At 45.3% G+C, this 7939-nt stretch overlaps 1 protein-coding gene across 1 annotated transcript in view; it reads left to right on the top strand.

Moving 5' to 3' along the window:
- The first annotated feature begins 4222 nt into the window (after positions 1-4222).
- cep63 (centrosomal protein 63) overlaps positions 4223-7939 on the top strand; it is an 87711-nt gene continuing 83994 nt past the window's right edge. Inside the window, exon 1 of the mRNA XM_078210135.1 lies at positions 4223-4318. The gene's annotated coding sequence lies outside the window, so the exon portion shown is untranslated. The remainder of the gene's footprint in view (positions 4319-7939) is intronic.

The following is a 7939-nucleotide window of genomic DNA, read 5'->3' as shown; positions in this document are numbered from 1 at the left end:
CAATATTAACCCAGATACTGAGTAGTCTATAGTCAGTATTAATCCAGTTACTGTGCTTGTCCATGTCCAGTATTAACCCAGTTAATGAGGTAGTCCACGGTCAGTATTAACTCGGTTACTGAGCTAGTTCATGCTCATTAACTCAGTTAGTGAGCCAGTCCATGGTCAGTATTAACCCAGTTACTGAGCTAGTCCATGATCATTATGAATCCAGTTACTGAGCCAGTCCATAGTCAGTATTAACCCAGTTACTGAGCTAGTCCATGGTCAGTATTAACCCAGTTACTGAGCCAGTCCATAGTCAGTATTAACCCAGTTACTGAGCTAGTCCATGGTCAGTATTAACCCAGTTACTGAGCTAGTCCATAGTCAGTATTAACCCAGTTACTGAGCTAGTCCATGGTCAGTATTAACCCAGTTACTGAGCTAGTCCATAGTCAGTATTAACCCAGTTACAGAGCTAGTCCATGGTCAGTATTAACCCAGTTACTGAGCTAGTCTATGGTCAGTATTAACACAGTTAGTGAGCCAGTCCCTAGTCAGTATTAACCCAGTAAGGGTTAAAGTCCAACAGGGTTATTTGGTAGCATGAACTTTCAGAGTACTGCTCCTTCATGAGGTGAGCAGGTAACTGAAGGAGCAGCGCTCCGAAAGCTCGTGCTACCAAATAAACCTGTTGAACTTTAAGCTGGTGTTGTGAGACTTCTTACTGTACCTACCCCAGGCCAACGCCGGCATTTCCACATCAGTACTAACCCAGATATTGAGCTAGTCCATGGTCAGTATTAACCCAGTTACTGAGCTAGTCTTTGGTCAGTATTAACCCAGATACTGAGTTAGTCTATAGTCAGTATTAATCCAGTTACTGTGCTTGTCCATTTTCAGTATTAACGCAGTTACTGAGGTAGTCCATGGTCAGTATTAGCCCAGTTACTGAGCTAGTTCATGCTCATTAACTCAGTTAGTGAGCCAGACCATGGTCAGTATTAGCCCAGTTACTGAGCTAGTTCATGCTCATTAACTCAGTTACTGAGCCAGTCCATGGTCATTATTAACCCAGTTACTGAGCTAGTCCATGCTCATTATTAACCCAAGTTACTGAGCTAGTCCATGGTCAGTATTAACCCAGTTACTGAGCTAGTCCATGGTCATTATTAACCCAGTTACTGAGCTAGTCCATGGTCATTATTAACCCAAGTTACTGAGCTAGTCCATGGTCAGTATTAACCCAGTTACTGAGCTAGTCCATGGTCATTATTAACCCAGTTACTGAGCTTGTCCATGCTCATTATTAACCCAGTTACTGAGCTAGTCCATGGTCATTATTAACCCAGTTACTGAGCTTGTCCATGCTCATTATTAACCCAGTTACTGAGCTAGTCCATGGTCAGTATTAACCCAGTTACTGAGCTAGTCCATGCTCATTATTAACCCAGTTACTGAGCTAGTCCATGGTCAGTATTAACCCAGTTACTGAGCCAGTCCATGGTCAGTATTAACCCAGTTACTGAGCTAGTCCATGATCATAATGAATCCAGTTACTGAGCTAGTCCATGGTCAGTATTAACACAGTTGCTGAGCTAGTCCATAGTCACTATTAACCCAGTTACTGAGCTAGTCCATAGTCAGTATTAACCCAGTTACTGAGCTAATCCATGGTCAGTATTAACCCAGTTACAGAGCTAGTCCATGGTCACTATTAACCCAGATACTGAGCTAGTCAATGCTCGTTATTATGCCAGTTGCCGAGCTAGTCCATGGTCACTATTAACCCAGTTACTGAGCTAGTCCATGCTCATTATTAACCCAGTTACTGAGCCAGTCCATGCTCATTATGAACCCAGTTACTGAGCTAGTCCATGCTCATTATTAACCCAGTTACTGAGCCAGTCCATGCTCATTATGAACCCAGTTACTGAGCTAGTCCAGTTAGTGAGCCAGTCCATAGTCAGTTTTAACCCAGTAAGAAGACTCACAACACCATGTTAAAGTCCAACAGGGTTATATTGTAGCACGAACTTTCAGAGTACTGCTCCTTCATGAGGTGAGCAGATAACTGAAGGAGCAGCGCTCCGAAAGCTCGTGCTACCAAATAAACCTGTTGGACTTTAAGCTGGTGTTGTGAGACTTCTTACTGTACCTACCCCAGGCCAACGCCGGCATTTCCACATCAGTACTAACCCAGATATTGAGCTAGTCCGTGGTCAGTATTAACCCAGTTACTGAGCTAGTCTTTGGTCAGTATTAACCCAGATACTGAGTAGTCTATAGTCAGTATTAATCCAGTTACTGTGCTTGTCCATGTTCAGTATTAACCCAGTTACTGAGGTAGTCCACGGTCAGTATTAACCCAGTTACTGAGCCAGTTCACGCTCATTAACTCAGTTAGTGAGCCAGTCCATGGTCAGTATTAACCCAGTTACTGAGCTAGTCCATGATCATAATGAATCCAGTTACTGAGCTAGTCCATGGTCAGTATTAACCCAGATACTGAGCTAGTCAATGCTTGTTATTATGCCAGTTGCCGAGCTAGGCCATGGTCACTATTAACCCAGTTACTGAGCTAGTCCATGGTCATTATTAATCCAGTTACTGAGCTAGTCCATGCTCATTATGAACCCAGTTATGGAGCTAGTCCATGCTCATTATTAACCCAAGTTACTGAGCTAGTCCATGCTCGCTATTAACACAATTACTGAGCTAGTCCATGGTCAGTATTAACACAGTTAGTGAGCCAGTCCATGGTCAGTATTAACCCAGTAAGAAATCTCACAACACCAGGTTAAAGTCCAACAGGTTTATCTGGTAGCACGAGCTTTCGGAGCGCTGCTCCTTCATCAGGTGAGTGCAGGATTTGTTTCACAAACAGGGCATATATAGACACAAACTCAATTACAAGATAATGGTTGGAATGCGAGTCTTAACAGTAATCAAGTCTTTACAGGTGCAGACAATGCTAGTGGAGAGAGGCTTAAGCACAGGTTAAAGAGGTGTGAATTGTCCCGAGCCAGGACAGTTAGTGAGATTTTGCAAGCCCAGGCAAGTCGTGGAGTTACAGATAGTGTGACATGAACCCAAGATTCCGGTTGAGGCTGTCCTCATGTGTGCGGAACTTGGCTATCAGTTTCTGCTCGGTGATTCTGCGTTGTCGTGTATCTTGAAGGCCGCTTTGGAGAACGCTTACCCAAAGGTCAGAAGCCGAATGCCCTTGACTGCTGAAGTGTTCCCCGACAGGAAGGGAACACTCCTGCCTGGTGATTGTCGAGCGGTGTCCATTCATCCGTTGTTGTAGTGTCTGCATGGTCTCGCCAATGTACCATGCCTCGGGACATCCTTTCCTGCAGCGTATTGACTCATCGATCGACAGTTCCGACGCGCCACAGCGAGAAACCACACCGACCTCCTCAGAAGAAAAACACAGGACACAGCGGACAGTATATCCTTTGTCATCCAGTACTTCTCTGGAGCGGAGAAGCTACGACATCTTCTCCGGAGCCTTCAATATGTCATTGATGAAGGCGAACATCTTGCCGGGGCCATCCCCACACTCCCACTTCTTGCCTTCAAACAATCGCGCAACCTCAAACAGACCATTGTCCGCGGCAAACTACCCAGCCTTCAGGAGAACAGTGACCAAGACACCACACAACCCTGCCACAGCAACCTCTGCAAGACGTGCTGGATCATCGACACGGATGCCATCATCTCACGTGAGAACACCATCTACCAGGTACACGGTACATACTCTTGCGACTCGGCCAACATTGTCTCACCTGATGAAGGAGCAGCGCTCCGAAAGCTCGTGCAATCCAGATAAAGCTGTTGGACTTTAACCTGGTGTTGTGAGACTATTTACTGTACCTACCCTATTCCAACTGCGGCAACTCCACATCATTATTAACCTAGTTACTGAGCTAGTCCGTGGTCGGTATTAACCCAGATTTAGTTTTCCCTCCCTGGCATTGGAGCGACTGCAGAAGAACCGGTTTTGCTCCACAGCGTCACATCTGGCTAGTGCTGGTTATGATGTGGAGATGCCGGCGTTGAATTGGGGTAAACACAGTAAGAAGTAAGCACTTCTTCCTAGTGCTGGTTGCCCAGCCCGTGCCTGCCGTGACCGCGGCTGCGCCCTCTGTGCGGCTGCGGCCTCTGTGCGGCTGCGCAGTGTTGACCTGACGTCACTGATGCGGCACATGACGTGGTTGTATTGAGTTGGCGCGGAGGGGAAGGGGACTACAACTCCCAGGAGGCTGTGCAGTGTGATGTGCGCGGGCGCAGTGAAGCCTGTTCGGCTGGTGCCAGTGGCGGCGATTCTGAGGTAACCGAGAGCGCGATTGTCGGGGGACTGCATTACTGGCATCCCGCCATAAATGTCGGGTTCCGTTATTTGCTCGTTTGATGTCTGGGAGTCAGTGGGAAAACAGTGTTTGTTGCCCAAGTTGAGCTGGTGATGGTTAGGCACATTCAATGAGAAGAGGCCATTCGGCCCTGGAGCCTCTTCTATCATTCAGTAAGGTCATGCCTCATCTGGTTGTGACCTCAGATGCATATTTCCATCTGTCCCCCAAAACCCTGCACTTCTTGCTAGTCTATAATCTAACACCTTTGAATATATTCAGTGACGCAGTCTCCACAGCTGTCTGGGGAAGAGGATCCAACAGACGAATGACCCAGGGGATTTTCACAGTAAATTCATCGCAGTGTTAGTGTAAGTCTACTTGTGAGGCTAATAAATAATCTTTAATCTCTCAGAGCCAAGATTCCTCCTTGACTCCATCTTTCATGGAGAGACATTATTCTTGAACTGTGCCCCTGAGTTCCAGATTCCTCCACGAGGGGCAGACTTTTAGCATCTACCCTCTCAAAATCTTATGTGCTTCAATAAGATCTCCTCCCATTCTTCTTAAACTCCAATGAGTAAAGGTGCAACCGGCTCAAACTTTCTTTACAAGAAAAACACCTTCACCCCATAAGTGGAATTCTCTTTCCCAGAGAGCTGTGGAGACTGGGTCACTGAATATATTCAAGGGTGTTATATTATAGACTAGCAAGAAGTGCAGGGTTTTGGGGGACAGGTGGAAATGTGCTGGAAATACCCAGCAGGCCTGGCAGCGTTCCGTGGAGTGAGAAATGGACTTGACATTTTGAGTCAAATATGACTTTCTTCTTTTAAACTGTGCAGAGTACTCAAGCTGCAGTTCTGCCAATATCAAGATGTCCCCTACTTTTATACATCACCTCTCCCCACTTTGCAATAGATATCACCTGTAAATTTGGTTACAATAGTCAGTCCCTTCATCCAAGACATGAATATAGATCGTGAATAACAGAAGCCTGCGGTACACCACTAGTTATAGTTTGCCAACCTGAAAATTACTCATTTACCTCGATTTGGTTTCCTGTTCGTTAGCTAGTTCTCTATCTATGCCATTATATCACCTCCAACATCATGAGCTCCTATGTTGTAGTCTTTCAGGAGGAACCCTTTCAAAATTTCTTTTGCCTGCGTTTGGTCCATATCCCTCTAAACCTCTTCCATCTATTTACCTGTCCAAATGTGTTTTGAATGTTGTAATTACACTCTACCACCTCTTCTTGCAGCTCATTCACACACCACTCTCTGTGGGAAAAAGTTGCCCCTCATATTCCTTTTAAACCTTTACCCTCTCACCTTAAATCAGTGCCCTCTAGTTTTTGGACTTCCCTACTCTGGGGAAAAGACCTTGGCTATTCACCGTATCTATGCCCCTCATGATTTTATAAACTGCTATAAGGTCACCCTCATACTCCAACAATCCAGGGAAAGAAGTCCCAACCTATCCAACTTCTCCTTATAATTCAACCCTTTCAGTCCTGGTAACATCCTTGTAAATCTTTTTTGCACCCTTTCCAGTTTAATATCCTTCCTCTTGCAGGTCGACCAGAGTTGCACTCCAAATGCTCCTGTGACAAGCCCTTTGGGATAGAGTCATAGAGGTTTACAGCATGGAAACAGGCCCTTCGGCCCAACTTGTCCATGCCGCCCTTATTTTTTTTAAAAACCCCTAAACTAATCCCAATTGCCCACATTTGGCCCATAACCCTCTATACCCATCGTACCCATGTAACTATCTAAATGCTTTTTAAAAGATAAAATTGTACCCGCCTCTACTACTACCTCTGGCAGCTTGTTCCAGACACTCACCACCCTCTGTGTGAAACAATTGCCCCTCTGGACACTTTTGTATCTCTCCCCCCTCACCTTAAACCTATGCCCTCTAGTTTTAGACTCCCCTACCTTTGGGAAAAGCTATTGACTATCTACCTTGTCTATGCCCTTCATTATTTTATAGACCTTTATAAGGTCACCCCTCAGCCTCCTACGCTCCAGAGAAAAAAGTCCCAGTCTATCCAGCCTCTCTTTATAACTCAATCCATCAAGTCCCGGCAGCATCCTAATAAATCTTTTCTGCACTCTTTCTAGTTTAATAATATCCTTTCTATAATAGGGTGACCAGAATTGCACACAGTATTCCAAGTGTGGCCTTACCAATGTCTTGTACAACTTCAACAAGACGTCCCAACTCCTTCTATGTTCTGACCGATGAAACCAAGCATGCTGAATGCCTTCTTCACCACTCTGTCCACCTGTGACTCCACTTTCAAGGAGCTATGAACATGTACCCCGAGATCTCTTTGTTCTATAACTCTCCCCAACGCCCTACCATTAACTGAGTAAGTCCTGCCCTGGTTCAATCTACCAAAATGCATTCCCTCGCACTTGTCTAAATTAAACACCATCTGCCATTCGTCAGTCCACTGGCCCAATTGATCAAGATCCTGCTGCAATTGGAGATAACCTCCCTCACTCTCCACTATGCCACCAATCTTGGTGCCATCTGCAAACCATGCCCCCTCATCCAAATCATTAATATAAATGACAAATAACAGTGGGCCCAGCACTGATCCCTGAGGCACATCACTGGTCACAGGCCTCCAGTTTGAAAAACAACTCTCGACAACCACCCTTTTGTATTCATTTAGATACCTCACCCTGGATCCCGTGAGATTTAACTTTATGCAACAACCTACCATGCGGTACCTTGTCAAAGGCCTTGCTAAAGTCCATGTAGACAACATCAACTGCACTGCCCTTATCTAACTTCTTGGTTACCCCTTCAAAAAACTCAATTAAATTTGTGAGACATGATTTTCCACTCACAAAACCATGCTGACTGTCCCTAATCAGTCCTTGCATCTCTAAATGCCTGTAGATCCTGTCTCTCAAAGTACCTTCCAACAATTTACCCACCACAGATGTGAGGCTAACTGGCCTGTAGTTCCCAGGCTTTTCCCTGCAGCCCTTTTTAAACAAAGGCACAACATTTGCCACTCTCCAATCTTCAGGCACCTCACCCATGACTATCGATGATTCAAATATCTCGGCTAGGGGACCCGCAATTTCCTCCCTAGCCTCCCACAGCATCCTGGGATATACCCCATCAGGTCCCGCAGATTTATCTACCTTGATGCGCTTTAAGACTTCCAGCACCTCCTTCTCTGTAATATGTACACTCCTCAAGACATCAATATTTAATTCTCCAAGTTCCCTAACATCCATGCTTTTCTCAACAGTAAATACTGATGAAAAATATTCATTTAGGATCTCACCCAACTCTTGTGGATCCGCACATAGATTACCTTGTTGATTCTTAAGAGGCCCTACTCTCTCCCTTGTTACTCTTTTGCCCTTTATGTATTTGTAGAAGCTCTTTGGATTCTCCTTTGCCTTATCTGCCAAAACAATTTTGTGTCCCCATTTTGCCCTCCTGATTTCTCTCTTAACTCTACTCCTACACCCCCTATACTCTTCAAGAGATTCACTTGATCCCAGCTGCCTCTGCACGTCATGTGCCTCTTTCTTCTTCTTGACCAGGACCTCAATATCCCGAGTCATCCA

The sequence above is a fragment of the Mustelus asterias genome, chromosome 3, assembly GCF_964213995.1.
Source record: "Mustelus asterias chromosome 3, sMusAst1.hap1.1, whole genome shotgun sequence".
NCBI classification, from domain to species: Eukaryota; Metazoa; Chordata; class Chondrichthyes; order Carcharhiniformes; family Triakidae; genus Mustelus; species Mustelus asterias.
This window is presented reverse-complemented; position numbering and strand designations above follow the sequence as displayed.